This window comes from Myxine glutinosa, chromosome 9 (genome assembly GCF_964187855.1).
Source record: "Myxine glutinosa chromosome 9, kmMyxGlut1.1, whole genome shotgun sequence".
Classification (NCBI taxonomy): domain Eukaryota; kingdom Metazoa; phylum Chordata; class Myxini; order Myxiniformes; family Myxinidae; genus Myxine; species Myxine glutinosa.
Window position 1 is genome coordinate 9288384 of NC_136269.1, and position 16989 is coordinate 9305372.

At 41.7% G+C, this 16989-nt stretch overlaps 1 protein-coding gene across 1 annotated transcript in view; it reads left to right on the forward strand.

Annotated features, from left to right (window-relative positions):
- ESRRG (estrogen related receptor gamma) overlaps window positions 1–16989 on the forward strand; it is a 544168-nt gene that overhangs the window by 388218 nt on the left and 138961 nt on the right.

Below are 16989 nucleotides of genomic sequence, written 5' to 3' on the forward strand. Positions count from 1 at the left end.
CCTCTGCGAGACAAGTGCAGAGCCGGGTTTGCAGCTTCACCTGTTATCCACACATTGCTGTGTTGTCATTTAGGTGATGACTTTCCTTTTCGAGATAAAAATGACATTGCAATGTGAAAATTGAGACAATTAACATTGCTAAAATACGACATTGCTTCGGAAACACCTTTCATTTTCCAAAAGTTTACAACGAAGAAAGTCAATTTATTCTTCTAAACAGCATCGAACATACATCTCATCTCAAGAAACAAATGCACTGATGGTTTTCTAATCTCGGTATTTATTGCGGTTCATTGTTACTAATCAATGCTCCGACTGATCTTTAAATTCCGACTTTGTGCCACCAATGTATGATCGCCTACGTCATTGTTGAGGTGTGCCAGCTTTTGAGCATTCCAGTATGGTTTAAATTCCCAACCCCAAAAAAAAATTTCCCCAAATTTCCAAATTCCCAACCCCAAATTTTTTTCCCAAGAGGTTGGAAATTTGTAGATCAGGCATCGCATCGAGTGTGCTGTTCATCGGAGATGTCCAACCTGCTATCCCACCTGTTTCTATTCCTTTGTGGAGGTTAAATCACATATGGTACCATTGTGAGGCAGTATACCCTGTCCATAACCGATAGAAACGTAAGCATAGCTGGGCCTAAACTGATTGTGTAACCAGTCATCATTGATTCCCAATCAAATGGGCATTATTGCTGGAAAGATAGATTGTGGAGGTTCATCCCATCTTCCCTTGTCTGTGTTGGAGCACTACACTATCCCTTTACTATCACATATCATGCTCGTATGTAATACAATGTACAAATCTGAATATATAGTCTTTCCAAAGGAAAAAGGCACATCCAACCAAAAAGTAACTGGATCTACTCTGCTGATGTAATAATAAAGAAGCAAGAGCAGATCCAGTCTCAGGTGGCGTTTCACCTTTTTTCCTTTGGATGCACCTTTTTCCCTTTAAAAAATGTATGTATATACACTGTGTATATGTATACATATATATGTATATATACTGGGAGAACAATGGCAAACTGCCCAGTATAACACTTGCCAAGAAGTTGCTTTGGGCAATACCAACACTATATATATATATATATATATATATATATATATATATATATATATATATATATATATATATATATATATATATATATATATATATATATATATATATATATATATATATATATATATATATATATATCTATCTATCTATAATTCCAGTAATCTCTGTCTGTCTGTCTGTACGTCTGTACGTTTGTCTGTGACCGCTGTTTCTCGACAACCACGGGTCCGATATACTTTTAACTTGCCAGGTATATTGCTGGGGACCCGAGGATGTGCCTTTTCAAGGTTTCATATTAATCGGACAATTACTTACCGAGCTATGTCCAAAAAACGATTCAACCAATCAGAGAGCAGCGAACGATCGCGTGTGCCGAACGTGGCGGGCACACTCTGCCTCGGATGGCACATTTGAGAGCGTATTCATTTATTTCACGTTTGCAAACTATGTTGGCGTTAAACTATGTTTTACAACTAATAAAAACGAATTTGCGATTCATTCGCTTTCCTGCGCGTTTGTGCACGCGATGGCGATTTCTTTACCAAACTCCGGAAGCCGTTCGCTTTGGACCAAACCATTGCATGTAAATAGAGGGGGGGGATTGTCACCACTCGCAAGCCGTTCGCTTTGGACCAAACCATTTCATGTAAATAGAGGGGGGGGATATAATTTTAGATATAGATATAGTACGGGCATGCCCTAGTATGTATAATTCTGTGTATATCATTCATTTTTATACCTGCCTGCCAAACAGTGGTCGGCATTAGCCATCAAAGCACAGGACTTGGTCTTCTTTCTGTGTTAATGTTACAAATTTGCCTACAATTTACTTTGGTGATACCAGGAAGGAACTGAGATGACGATTCACCTTTTTTCCTTTGGATGAGCCTAGATATCTGCGATCACAAAGTCATCAACGAGGTTAAGCCCCCCAATGATCCATTGATGACATGTTATTTTTAGACCACCATATGACCTTGACCTTCAACATTTCGGGATAGATTGTAAATTATGAAAAATGTGTCCCCATCTATAATCTATACATTAAACTCATTTTAAAATATCATGTTAAAAATTCCCTGATCCGGATGCAGATTCGAAAAAAAACAAAAAAAACAAACTCATCCAGATGCAGATTCGAATCTTCACCAAATTTTGCTCATACCTGTTGGTAGTACCCAGTGTGACCCCCCTGTGATGGGATAGGGAGAGGACTTGCCTATGCTTCCGAAGGGAACATGTGTTTCTCATTGGCAAAATTGAGTGATGATGAAAAACGTGACCTCCATTTTAAATTGACTTTTAACTCGGAGGGGTATACAACAACACAACATGCATTTTAAGAACATTTTCCCTGCTAGAGCGGGAGTTAGCCTTGCGGTCCCCATGACAATCTTCTCCATTTTGCCCTATTTTCTGCATCTCTCCTTGTTAACCCCCTTGCCCGCATTTCTTCTTCCACCATCTTTAGCCAAGTCTTTCTTGGTCTTCCCCATCCTCTACTTCCTACTACATTCATTTCCATCACTCTTCTCAACCAGTCACTTTCATCCTTCCTCAACACATGACCAAACCATCTCAACCTGTTTCTCTTCACAGCATCCATCACAGGCTCCATTCCCATCATCTTTCGCAATTCATCATTTGTCTTCCTCTCTCTCAACGATACTCCGCACATCCACCGAACCATTCGCATTTCCACCCTTTCCAGCCTTCGTTGCTGCTCTACGTTCATTACCCATGTCTCGCTCCCATAAATCATAACACTTCTCACACATGCAGCATACACCTTTCCCTTCAGCTTCAACGACACTCCCCTCCTCGTCAGCACATCACTCAGTTCCCGAAACTTCTTCCATGCACATCTCACTCGAGCAACCGTTGCCGAGTCTGATCCACCTTCTCCATTCAGCATGTCTCCGAGGTAGCAAAATGTTTTGACACCTTCCAGCTTCACGCCGTCTCCAAGATCCAACTCAACATTTCCTCCATCTGCAGCTCCCTCTGTGCACACCTTTCATTTGAATGTAGCTGCCACACTGGTTAATGACCCTCTCAAACCACTACATTTTTGATGAACCCACTCAGCGCACATTGTACATTGAATGGAGTTCACTCCGACACCCTTCCTGCACACAGCACACGGCCACTTCCCAGTTCTTTCCACCTCACCACATGCTTTACCACTTGCCATCACCTTCGTCTTTCCGATATTCACCTTCAGACCTTTTGTCTCCATACATTCCTTCCACTTGTTCATCTTTTCCTTCAGTCCATCCATACTTTCCGCAATCAACACCAGATCATCTGCATACAACAACTCCCACAGTAAACCCTCCTTTACGTTCCGAGCCAGCACCTCCATCACAGCTACAAATAGCAGTGGACTTAGTACCGACCCCTGATGCACTCCCACCTTCACCTCAAACTCACCACTGTTCCCGTCCTTCGTCCTTACAGCTGTGCGCGCTCTTTTGTACATTGCCATCACTGCTCTGATCAACCATTCCTCCACTCCTAACTTCCTCAATGCCTCAATGTAGGGGTATGATGTAAATTTAGTGTAAATGCACCTTGCTCTGGGCTATATACAGAGGACGATTTTGTTCTGATTGGCCAAATCTTCGTCAAGTTATGGTAAAAATTTAAAATTGTCTATAATTATCTCATGACCTTAAAATTAGAAAAAAATTACATGAATCCTGCATACTTTGTGTTCCCATTATTGATGCTAAATTTCATTCCGAAAGTCCCAGCCGAATCCGCCATACAGCTTGGACTTTGGCAGAGAAAAAAAAAGGAAGGAATAAATAAATTAATAATCTTAATGGTGGTTTATTACTCTTAGGGCTCTAAGAAATTCTGTGGTACCATTAAAAACTGGGGGCACTAATTGTAGAAACAATCTCTACAACAGGTATAACCCCCCCCCCCCCACCCCCCTAAACCCCTTATGCTATAGGGGACGCATAAAAATCACACCATAGGTAATGAGCATTAGAGAAGGGAGCAATTAAAAAGGTTCAAACATGCAGGAAGTCCAGGCAAAAGTAAATATTGATGAGAAGAAAAAGACTTCACAAAGGTAACAAAAAGGTTTTGAATCCAATTAATAAAGTTTTGTTCGAAAATATTAGTTTGTTCCATTTTCGTTGAGGTGATTGTTGAAGAGTTATAGAAAACATTAATTTATTTATTTAGTTTTCACAGCCATCTAAAACTCTTGGAGGAGTTTGTACATACAGTGCCTTCAGAAAGTATTCACACCCCTTGACTTTTTTCACATTTTATGTTACAGCCTGAATTTTAAAATGGTTAAAATGGGATTTTCGTATCATTGATCTACACACATAATGTGAGAGTGGAATTTTTTTATTTAGAATTTTTTTACAAATTAATTAAAATTGATAATCTGATATGTCTTGAGTCAATAGGTATTCAATTCCTTTGCTATGACACTCCAAATTGAGCTCAAGTGTATCTAATTTCTATTGATTTTATCCATGAGATGTCTCTACAACTTGATTGGAGTCCACCTGTGGCCAATTCAATTGATTGGACATGATATAGAAAGAAACACACCTTTCTATACAAGGTGTCACAGTTCACAGTGCATGTGAGAGCATAAACTCCGCCATGAAATCCAAGGAACTGCCCGAGGAATTCTGTGATTGAATTGTAAGGAGGAGTAGATCTGAAGAAGGGATCTATAAAACAATTTATCGTGTTGAAAGTTCCCAAGAGCACAGGGAGCTCCATCATTAGGAAGTGGAAAGAATATGGAACTACCCAGACTCTTCATTGAGCTGCCCGTCTGACCTGCCAAAGTCCCTTCAACGAAGTATTGACTCAGGGGGTTGAATACTTATGTAAGTTAAATATGTATTTTTAATTACTTTGTAATCATTTCTAAAAAGAAATTCCCTTTTACATTATTGGGCATTTTGTTTGGATCAGTAACAAAAACCTCAATATAATCCATTTTAAATTCAGGCTGTAACATAACAAAATGTGAAAAAAAGTCAAGGGGGTGTGAATACTTTCTGAAAGCACTGTACATCACTTGCAGGACGAAGACATTCATAGACATCACCGTACTTTTACCTGAATTACATGGACAATGGTACAGAGAGGACAAACATTTTGAACCCGGGTTGCCTCCATCATGAGCTGGGGCTTCATACGGGAATTCGAACAGGTGACCCCACAGGTATAGCAAATGTTGTTCATTAAGAATAAAGACATTACAAATGGACATGAAGTAAAGGATTGAAATCGGATGCTAGTGACGGGGGGCAAGGGCTTCGACTTTGGCAGCAAACGTATCTGCGAACACCGTCAACGTGCGCACAATTTAATGGGATTTTTTTCTTTACAAATATTTACTGCTGGTTGCATCGTCACCGGGAGCGGCTGTGCCACTGATGCAGTGCCCCTTGTTGATGGGAGCAGGATTTCCGATTCGGCTACGGTACATAATGGTGCACAATACTGCAATGGAGTTTTTATGTCCACAAAGTTGTGTTAACTAAATGTATTTTATTTATACAGCAGATGGTGTTTCACCTTTGCAGTAATTAGGTTTATTACTGCACTCTACTGAGTGCCGTTCTAGTTACCTCCACCACCGAAGGTGGGCACAGGTTATGTTTTCACTCTTGTCTGTCTGTTTGTTACTTGGCCAAAAAAAAAAAAATTGACAAGTATGTGTGTGTGTTTGTTGTTTGTTTGTGTGTTTGTTTGTTTGTCCACTCACTTATACTTGCGTACAGGTCACAATTTTAAACCGATCTTCACGAAACATCACCAAATGGTAGAGTTCGTGGTCCGACAAAATCCTATATATTTTTGAGGTCAAAAGGTCAACATAGGCCAAAGGTCAACCACTATTTTCAGATTTCTAAAATCCTCAATTTTCATCCGATTGACTTGAAATTTGAATAGGATTTTCATGTCAGCTCACTTGATTTAACCATCAACATAGGCCAAAAGGTCAACATAGGCCAAAGGTCAACCACTATTTTCAGATTTCTAAAATCCTCAATTTTCATCCGATTGACTTGAAATTTGAATAGGATTTTCATGTCAGCTCACTTGATTTAACCATCAACATAGGCCAAAAGGTCAACATACGCCAAAGGTCAAACACCTTTTTTCAAATTTCTAAGATCCTCAATTTTCATCCGATTGACTTAAAATTTGAATGGGATTTTCATATCAGCTAACTGAATTCAACCAACAAATATTTTTGAGATCAGCATAGGCTGAGGTCAACATAGGCCAAGGTCAACCACTATTCTCGAAATTTCTTAAGTCCTCAATTTTCATCCCATTGACTTTGAATTTGAATGGGATTTTCATATCAGCTAACTGAATTCAACAACCAACTATTTTTGAGATCAACATAGGCCAAAAGGTCAACATAGGCCAAAGGTCAACCACGATTCTCAAATTTCTAAAATCCTCAATTTTCATCCGATTGACTTGTAATCTGAATAGAATTTGCAGATCAGCTTACTGAAACCAACCACCAACTATTTTTGAGGTCAACGTAGGCCAAAAGGTCAACATAGGCCAGATTTCTAAAATTGTCAATTTCCATCCGATTATCTTAAACTTTGAAGACGATTTGCATATCAGGTCACTGAATTCAACCACTAATTATTTTCGAGGTCAAAAGGATGCTCTACTGAGTGCCATTTTACTTTGTTCTGTTTTGCCAAGTGTCGCTTTATGAGTGATTTTTCATTTGTTTGTGTGTCTGTCTGTCTGTCTGTCTGTTTGTGAACAAGATATCTCAAAAAGTTTTGTCCAGATTCGGAAGAAACTTGGTTGACGTGTTGGTTAGGTGACAATAACAAGCGACGAGGTTTTGGTTCAGGTCCGAATCCAGATCCGGCCTATCTATCAGTGGTATACAAAAGATAAAGCGTCTGGCGGAAATATGCGCTCTACTGAGTGTCGTTCTTGTATTATGTTTTGTTTTTGACTTCCATGCACCGTTTTCTACAGATCCTTCGTGTTTTGACTCGGACACAAAGCAGTCTTCTCCTCTGTCTTAGTTGCTGACTTACTCCTGACATTAAATACCCTTGCCAGAAGAGTATTGCATTTGAGTCCGTTTGTTTGTTTGTTTGTCTGTTTGTTTGTCTGTTTGTTTGTCAGTCTGTTTGTCCGCACAGAATAAATATTTTTTTCTCTGCATCCGTTTGTCCGATTGACAGGAAATTTCCACCATAGGTGCACCTCCTCCTGTAGAATAAAAAAAAATGATAATTATGACGTCATAGGTCACGTGGTACAGGTTCCATCTTGGAAAACGCAAAAAGTTTTGCCTCTCTATATCTCCAAAAGTGTTGCATAGAAAAAATTGAGACATTATGTCATAGGTGCCTCCATTATGACGTCATAATTTGACATGTACAAAACGTCATCCGATCAAGATGAAATTTAATGAGCATTGAGAGAAAAAAATAACGATTATGTCATCAGTCACGTGGTTCGGCCACTATATTTGTTTTTACACAAAAGCCTTAAAAACCACTAAAACACGTCCTGGCGAGGGTCTGCAATCTCTGATTGCTCTTTCTTGTTTCTAATATGTTTTGTGTGCTTTCCTCACACAACGGATCAGGATATGACATCATAATGCATGCTTGTTTGCAGTAACAGTTGTCCTCTCTGATAATGAGACAAGAAGGAGGAATAAACCTAAAGGTGGATCACTGGCATCAAAATACTTGAACTAGTTAGGGTTGAATTCTTCATTATCGTTTTGTGGGGAAGATTTATTTTCGAAACATCACCATTACTCCCCTTCCCATCTAGGTGCGTGTGTGTGCATGTACCCCCAAACTTTTGCCATTATCCACAACTTGTTTGCCAATTGGCACACGACAGCAACGCATAGATTTCAAGTGAGTCTTCAGACCGAGGCCTAAGCCGCTGCTGACATTTCAAAGTGTATGGATTTCATTTGCATATTTACATGCGGAACATGTTAGTTCCTCTCACTACCAGCTTAATTGGATTCACCTCTCCAGAGGGCGATTTGTCATTGGGTGCCGGTTGCACACTTGTTTTTATTACGTCGAGGGTTTTGCAGACATTTTATTAGCCACGTATATGCGAGTACTCACGGGTGCTGTCAAATTGCTAAAACACCGCTAATTTGGGCCCGCGTCATGCATACAGCAATAGGATCGCGCAAACCTCTCTAAAGGCTCGCGGTAGCACCGCACAGGCTCGCGATCCCCCTATCCATTTCACTCCACCACCCGGTTATCTCCGCGGCAGGCTCCCGATAGCTGTTAGCTTGTGTAATTTACTGCCGGCGAGACGCACAAAATAAGTGCATTTTTTCCGAGAAAGCCCCTCCGTCAGCGGGATTGGATTAAGCGTAAGGAGAGCGATACGGCTTTGGGAGCGTTCAAGCGGGTGCGCGCAGCCCACTGCGCCTTAATCCGAAATGACGCGGCGTGCGTGCAGGTGGCAGCTGTTTGATGGTCTGTAAACAAAATAACAAGGCGCTGTATCAGCACTCTTCTTGACGTGCCTGAGTCAAGGGGCCTAAATCAAGACGCTTCCTTTGGGCAGCATTCCAGGCGAGCGCACAGGGCCTTGGAGTCCCATAAGAGTTTCCCTCCGATTCCCTTTCCTTGGCGCATCTGGATAACGTTTCAGCTTTGTGCTGTGATGATGATCTCCGAAGACAAGTCTTAATTAAGGACGGTATGCTCGTGAACATGGGCACGATTTGGAAGCAGAAAGATGTCTGGATGTGCGGTGCGATTTCCAATCTGAAAATGTTCAGGTGGTGAATCGTTATATTTCCTCTCTTTGTTTATAACGCATCTACAAGGCCTTAACGTGTCAAACATTTCGATGAAATCTGTCAAGAACTCGAGTTGTTAATTCATGTAATGAAACGGATTGATAACTAAGATAACACATGGATGGAAATATCTTACATATTGAACAACCTTGCATTAAGTGAATGTGTAGAACATTTGTCTGCTTGTGGCACTTTCTCTATCGGGCCGGTTCTCGATATCCCACTTTGTCTCATAGGAGCCAGGACACAATTAGGGCTAAGGGGACAGGCCAGCTTTCATCGTCCTACTGGGACACGATGAAAGGAGCAGGAGGTCATCGCGACAGACTGCAAATACGCCGCTTGGTCTCAGGCCGACCAGGCCCTTTTCCTCGCCTCCCCCGGGCCCGAGAGCTCACACACGTTGAATATTGCATCAAATTTGAGGAAGGCTTCACATGGGGCAAGCTGAGGCTCCAGGTGTGGGGACGTGAGTGGCAGTTGGAAATTGCCTTCGTCCGCCATGCCAGGGCGTGACGAGAAATTTATCCATATCTGTCATACACATGATACCGGTGTCGGGACCAGATCTCATAATTTGCTTGGCAGTGCCGGACCGTTGGAGGGGAGCAGATTCCAATGGTCATGGGGAGCCCGCGCGGCCTTTCCAGATGAGACCCTAGTCCCGGCATGTAGCGGCAGTTGCTGTTCGACCGCCTATACTGACAAGGTGTTTGAACACGTCTTGGAATTGGTTTGTAACCCTTCTGTACCTGTGGACATCACACTTTGCATTCCAATTCTTGCACGTGATCACATATGCTCGGGTTTATAGCCTGTGTATATGTCACTATTTAAAAAAAAATAAAAACTGTAAAAGTAGGTTAATCTCATAAATACTCATCTTGTAAGTTATCACCAAGTGGTGCCTCAAAGGTGGGCTCTCTAATCAATTGGTCAATGAAAGATGTTTTCAGGTGTCCCACTGTTCTGCGCTGAGCACTGGGGTTCAGGTATATTTTCCAATGTTTATGTCCTCTTGTTGCGATGTCACTTTTACCAACCATTTTACCAACCAGCCTGATATCGTCAAGTGGAAATCACTGACAATGCTTTTCCAACAACCAGGATGTGATTCTCACAGGGCCTGCCTTTGCGGTACTTCTCACAGCCATTAACCATGAAGATTGTGTTAGATTTTTCAAGAATAACTCATTCTGTCAGTTCGCATGCCCATGCAGGTCAGGGTTACCAACAGATTACATTCACTAGTCTCTCTTTCTCAGCAATTATCTCACATCAGAGCTCTCTTGTGTACAATGCTTCAACTGGGTAGTGTGTGTTTAATCCAGAAAGGAGCTCGAGACATTTTCAATTACTGCAAACTTTGCATGCTGCACTACCTGGCTTCCTTGCCAACATTCCGCGCACAAATCGGAGTTTGGTAGTGTCAAATTGATCGGACAAATTGCGATCATTTGCGGCACATACTGATCGGCGTGTTGTATCAACCGTGGCTATATCAACTTTGGGAGCTGCAACTTGAAATCCTCGAGGTGATTCTCTCTGATCCAGTCCTAAAAACTTGCAAGAATCATTATGCATCATGGCTTTGGGTGCTCCACACAACACATTTTGGGTTTCATCACTGTTGGGGGGTGAGGCTGTGCCGCTCATGCAATGCGTCCCTTCTGGTTATGGAAGGGATTTGTAATTTGACCATGGTGCCCAGCGATAGCTCGCCTACTCTTCACGAAGGACATGGGATCTTTAACGTCCATCAACGAATGCTGGCAGATGGGAAGTCCAGTTGAATGTCCGTCCAAGGGACGGCACACACATTGATGAAACACCATGCCCATAAAACTCCTGCTTGCCAGTTTATAACTCGGAGTATATTCGAATCTAGGCTACACAGCTGAGTGTGCAGGTGAGTGTGCATACCTCTAGGCCATCCTGCCAGCCGAATGCCTGGATGAAAATATCACATACGATATATTACGAAAAGGAGCAGCATTTGTCCCTCGTGCTTTATTCACAACCTAAAAGGTTCCTGCTGTCGTAGAATACTAAAAATGGTACAGTGGGAAAGCTGAGAATCAATTTAATTGATTGGAAAGCTAATAATCCATTCACTTGGTTGGTTGGAAATCGATTAATTTTTTTGTAAAGCGAACACTCTATTTACCATATTTGCACGGAAACTACTCGCGGGCTCCATGTTAAAATTGGTTCCAAAAATTCCAACTGCGGGGTGTACTCGTGTGCGGATTATACGGTATTTCACCATGCGGCATGTGACATAACCACGTGACATAACCACAGGGGGCAAAGTTAAATGATCAAGGAGATTAAAATAGAGGCAGTTTTCTTTAATTACAGTTCCTATTTGTTTAAAATGTTACAAAATAAGTGTAATAGGTTTCACCTGTATGTAATCGGTGGTTTAAATTAAAAATTAATCTCCTGCACTTATCTAAGGAGTTTTAAGATGCAACTCACTTGGACAACCAACAAGGCAAACATGAAGACCAACGATCTTTCCAAAGAAGTCAGACATGAAGTGGTGGAGAAGCGTCATTCAGGAGAGGATTAGAACAAAATTTCACAAAGTCCCTCATTATCCCTTTGAGTATGGGGAAATCCATCATTATGAAGAGGAAGATGTATCATACCACCCAGACTCTACCCAGAGCAGGACACCCATCCAAACTCAGCAGCCGAGCAAGCAGGAAACTGGTTTAGGATGTCTCTGTAAATCCAACCATGACTTTGAAAGATCGGCTGGGCTCTATGTCCGAGATGGGGGTCAGTGTTCATCATTCAACAATTCCATCCCAAAGCTGGCCTCTGGACAGATGGCAAGAACGAAGCCATGACTGAAAAAGACGCATCTAAAAGCTCCTATGGAGTTTGCGGAAAAAAACCCATCCTAATGATACTGAAGGAATGTGGAGAAATGTATTGTGGTCTGACGAAACCAAGATGGAACTTTTTGGCCTAAATTCAAAACGATATGTGCGGCACAAGCCTAACAATGCACATCACCCAGTCAACACCATCCTTACTGTCAAGCATGGTGGTGGCAGCATCATGTTATGGGGCTGATTTTCATCAGTAGCAACTGGCAACAGAAGAATATTTGATGAAAACCTGCTTGAGTGAGCCATGAATCTTCAAATGGGTAGGAGATTCACATTTCAGGACAATGATCTGAGGCACAAAGGCAATTTTCACATGAAGAATGGGCAAATATTTCACCATCTCACTGCAAATCTGGTAGAGACCGTCCCAAAAAGACTCATACTAGTCATTGCTGCAAAAAGTGCTTTCACCAAATTATAGAGTACTGACTTCAGGGGCAGAATACTTTTGTAACCAGTGAATTTTGATTTATACACGTTTTTTGCAGGTATTCCTGACATGTAATCTCCTTCAACCCTTACAGTTTATTTTGATCTCTTCAGTTTTGAAAAGTTCATTTGGAAAAAAATTGTTTCTACATAATTTGTAATGCATCTAAATGTGCATTATTGGTAGGGGGTGAATACTTTTCCAGGCCACTGTTTATCTAATTCTGAAGCAGCAGTGATTCAGCAAGTGCGGGTCTGTTGCAATCCATGTCATCATCGCTCTAGTCCTCCTCTTTTCAAGAAATCATCCCACTTTTTCTTCATTTTTCAGTTTGATTCGGCCGTAAGACTTTTACATTTTCTCTTACTCGTACTGACAGCAGGGGTGTGTTCAGTTACCGAGTAGCTAGCTAGGGCTTGTCTAGCCAGTCGTTCCTTATCAACAGTTTCAAATGGTGTGCTTTCTTGGGTGCTTAAGCCACCTGGCGAGTGCTCTACAAGAAACTTGGTAACTGAACACACCCCTGACAATGTCCGGCAAGGAGTTGTCATGGTATGGATGATTTTGTGGCATGATATAAAATTCAAGAGCTGCAGGGTATTTATACATTTCTAATGGATGAAAAGCATTGTTCTGATCGCATCCACGCTGGTTTTGAACACATCGGTACAGAAAACATTAATTATTGCAACAACTCTTTTTCAATATATGATTTTAATTTCAATTGGTTATTTACTTTAGTTGTATTTGAAAAGAGCCATCCGTTGGCCCGTGACAACAAAGCGGTGTGGGCTTCTGGAAATATGGAGATCGCATATCTCCCGGTTATTTGGAGAAGAAATCTGGCTTGCGAGGTATATCCGTGTACAAGTTGTGTGTGCCTGAAATGTTCCTGGAGCACGTTTTTCACCAAATGCCGTTTGTATCAGGGAGCGGGTTGTTTTCGTGAAAATATGGTATTTGGAACTAAAATTAATGTCCATGTAATGGTTTAAAAGCCCGTCGTTCCTGGAGGGAAGAGGAAGGAGTGGTATTTGGAGCTTCATGCAGTGGTTCCAACGGTACCATTTTTGTTATTCTCTGACAACCAGAACCCTTTGGAATAAAGTGTGATGGACACAGGAGCACACAAAATTATCTATAGTAATACTTCTCAAAGCAATATAAATTATTTTTGTTGTAATAGTACGTGGAAGGAGCACACAAACAACAACAACCATAGCGACGATGACAGCAACAACACCAACAACAACTATGTGTTATTAAAGATCCTTTTTCGCGAGTTCCACCTCATTTTACCTCCTCATTGAGACTTTCAGACAAACATGCAATGTTTGCGACGACGTACAACATGCTCTCTTTTGATGAAAAACGTCAGCGAAGCGATGGGTGGGCACGGCGAGTATTGCCTTATATCATTATATGCGGAAGAGAGGTGTCAAGACCAATGGTGAAAAAATGCTCTTAAAGTTTATATGCAAAGTGGCTGATGTGTCACCTGTGGAGGCCTTTATTCTAAAAACACCGTTTGAGAAATGTTAACTGTCGGATTCATGCTTGTATGAAACCACATTAGCAGTTGGATATGGATGCAATCACCAAGCACCGTTGAATCTCATGCCTTCTGTGTTATTGACATCTCACAACATGAGGCTCAGCTTCAAAGTCTGCATCTTGATCACAACAGGCAGGTTTGGGCCTTCAAATCTTTTAACATCTCTATTATAGTTATGCTACTCTGACCTCGTCACCTCTCTTCTCAGGCCCTGCCACTCCAGGTTCCACTTGGTCGATCAAAACATTTACCTTGTTACTTCCCCCAAGTCTAAACTTAATGCTCACCTCTGTTCATTCATCACCCTCTTCTTTCACACGTGGAATCATCTGCCCGAGTCTGGTGCCTCTTGCTCTTCCCTTCAGGGCTACAAGCATGCTGCCCACTGTCACTCAGTGTTTCTTTCATTTCTACCTCTGAACTTTACTACTCGTCCACTGAGATGTATCTCCCTTCCCCATGTTGTGGTCCGTTCATACAATCTTGTCCTCCCATTTCCACTTTGCCCCGTTTTGTGTTTGCTGACCCTGGTATCCATAAGCCTCATTTCAATACCTTTATATAAAAACTGCACAATTACATATGCTCAGTTTTGATGAGAATGAATTTGGTGATCTCCATCCAAAGAATTAGTCAGAGTAGTCCCCAATTTTTGAGTCGGGATTTTAAATGTTTCCTTGATGGTAAGTTAGACCAGATTATGGGACGTGAGAGTCTGTTTTTCAATAGCAAGGTAATTATGAAGATGGCATGGCCTAGAGTTTGGTAGAAGGAACCAAATGAATCAGCAGAGGGTTGAATAGTCTTGCTGTGCATTTCTATTGTGAATATAAAGTGAATTTTTGGGAATGCTTGGGCCTGCGAACTCCATGCGGAGCTCTATTTCAGCAGCTAACATATGCTGCATGGTTATGGGAATAAGATAAGGATAAGATCGGAAACCTGTGAGTGGCATCACTAAAACGTCATGATGTGAAAATGGCAATGTGAAACCACAGTGTTCTTCTTCATTCATATGCAGCACAATGCGGCGGAGTGGCGTCATTGGCTGAGGGTGCGGCTCTGCCGCTGATGCAGGGCCCTCTGTAGATTAGAGGAGGAATTTGTAATTTGTTCATGGCGTCAGCCATAGTTCGCCTACTCTTTGTGAAAGACACCCTGGGATATTTAACGTCCATCAACAAATTCTGGCAGACGGGAGTCTCATTTAATGTCCATCCGAGTGACAGCACACACATTGATGAATCAGCCTGCCAGTGAAACACCTGACCAGTGTTAAAGTATTTAGCACTAACTGCCCAGGATGGCAGTTTATAGCTGTTTCTGGAATTTGAACCCTGGCTAGACAGCTTAGAAGCGAGTGTGCGTACCTCTAGGCCATCCTATCAAGACCTCAGTGACCTATTGCCAATCGTTGGCCTCATATGTAGCTGTGCTGTTACCCCATGCACGCGAAGGGAAAAATGGGGTTAAGCGAATGGTTCACGTCTGTCTATCTGTCCTTCTACGATCGGGCAACAACTTAATTTCAATTGAATGTTAGATTTTGAACACAAATCGGAAAACAAACCTGCAGTTTAACTGACCTTTGGCTCTGAATTAGGCCCGATTGCTCATGCTCAGAGAGGAGTGAGATAATTTTATTACTCTGTCTGGCGGCAAAACAAAATTGAAAATCATTCCAAACAGGAAACTTAGTGTTTTATGCAGGAATGTCATGCGGCTTGTTTGCAAACTGTTTATAAGGACATCATAAAGGACACAAACAACAGGCATGAAGAACCAATGTAATTTATTAAATAAGGTGGTGTATAAGACGTTGCATCAATAGCGATAAACTTCCGGATTTGTTTTTTCAACAACCTTTAAAATCTTTATTTTATTTAAATTGAATTATATACTTGAACACTGAACACAAATCATCATTTTGCCACTTTCACGTCCCTTCTGTATAGCAGTACTTGAACATGTTAAATAAGGTGGTGTATATGACTGTGCATCAACGGCGCTAAATGTCCAAAAAAATTATATGACCTTTTAAATCATTATTTTATTTCAGGTGAAATATTTACCTGAGGACTGCGCATGGTAATGTGTTCTATGAACTCTAGTTTAAGCTGTAAGTGGAAAATAATAGATTTCTTTCTGCATCTCTGTAGTAGTTCTGACCTACCTTTCGGGTATTTTGTACTCTTGTCACATGGTATTGAAATTCTCACCTGTTTATATTCAGCAGGTTTCTACATCACAACACTTTCCAATGCTCTGTTAGACGTTAAGCCGAAGTCCATCTGCTAGTATTGACCGATAGACATTAAAGACACAGTGATTGTAGAGGGCAGAGTAGGCGAGTTATCAACAGCGACCCGAACAAATTACTAATGCCTGGCCGAAGCTATAGGTGGCACTGCATCAGTAGAGTATTCGTGCCTCTCCGACATGATGCTAGCTGCACGCTGAACTCATAACTCACTCCTTGCCCCACACAGATTTGTTGTACAAGGGGAAAAATTGATTAATCTTTCACAAAACTGTTTATAAGGACATCATAAAGGACACAAATCTGACACAAATCCTCCAGCTGCTCCCTTGACATATCATGTGCCTTTGATACGGTCTGGCACCCCGCTCTGCTCAACAAACTCTCCTCCTATGGTATCCATGGAAATCTCCACACATGGCTTGCGGACTTCCTCTCTGGTCGTAGTCAACGTGTGGCCCTGAATGGATTTCTCTCATCTCCCCTTCCTGTTCTGGCTGGAGTTCCCCAAGGTAGTGTTCTGGGCCCTGTGCTTTTTCTGGTATTCATCAATGATCTCTCCGACTCTCTGGAAAATCCTCTCTATCTCTTTGCTGATGACTCCACTCTCTGCCACTCCATTCCTCATCCCTCAGATCAGCAGTCTACAGCCTCCTCACTTTCTGCAGACCTGGACAAAATGACAGACTGCTCAAACAGGTGGAACATGTCTTTCAATCCTGCCAAATCTCACACTCACGTTGTCTCTCCGAAAAGACCGACTGGACAACCCTCCCATTCTACTTTCTCAACAATCCTCTCCAAGAAGTTCTGTCACTCAAGCTCTTGGGTCTCACAATCTGCGATGATCTTTCTTGGGAAAACCACATTTCCAAGCTGGCCTCCAAAGCCAGTCGCCGACTGGGCATCCTCCGTCGTGCGAAGTCCTTCCTTGGC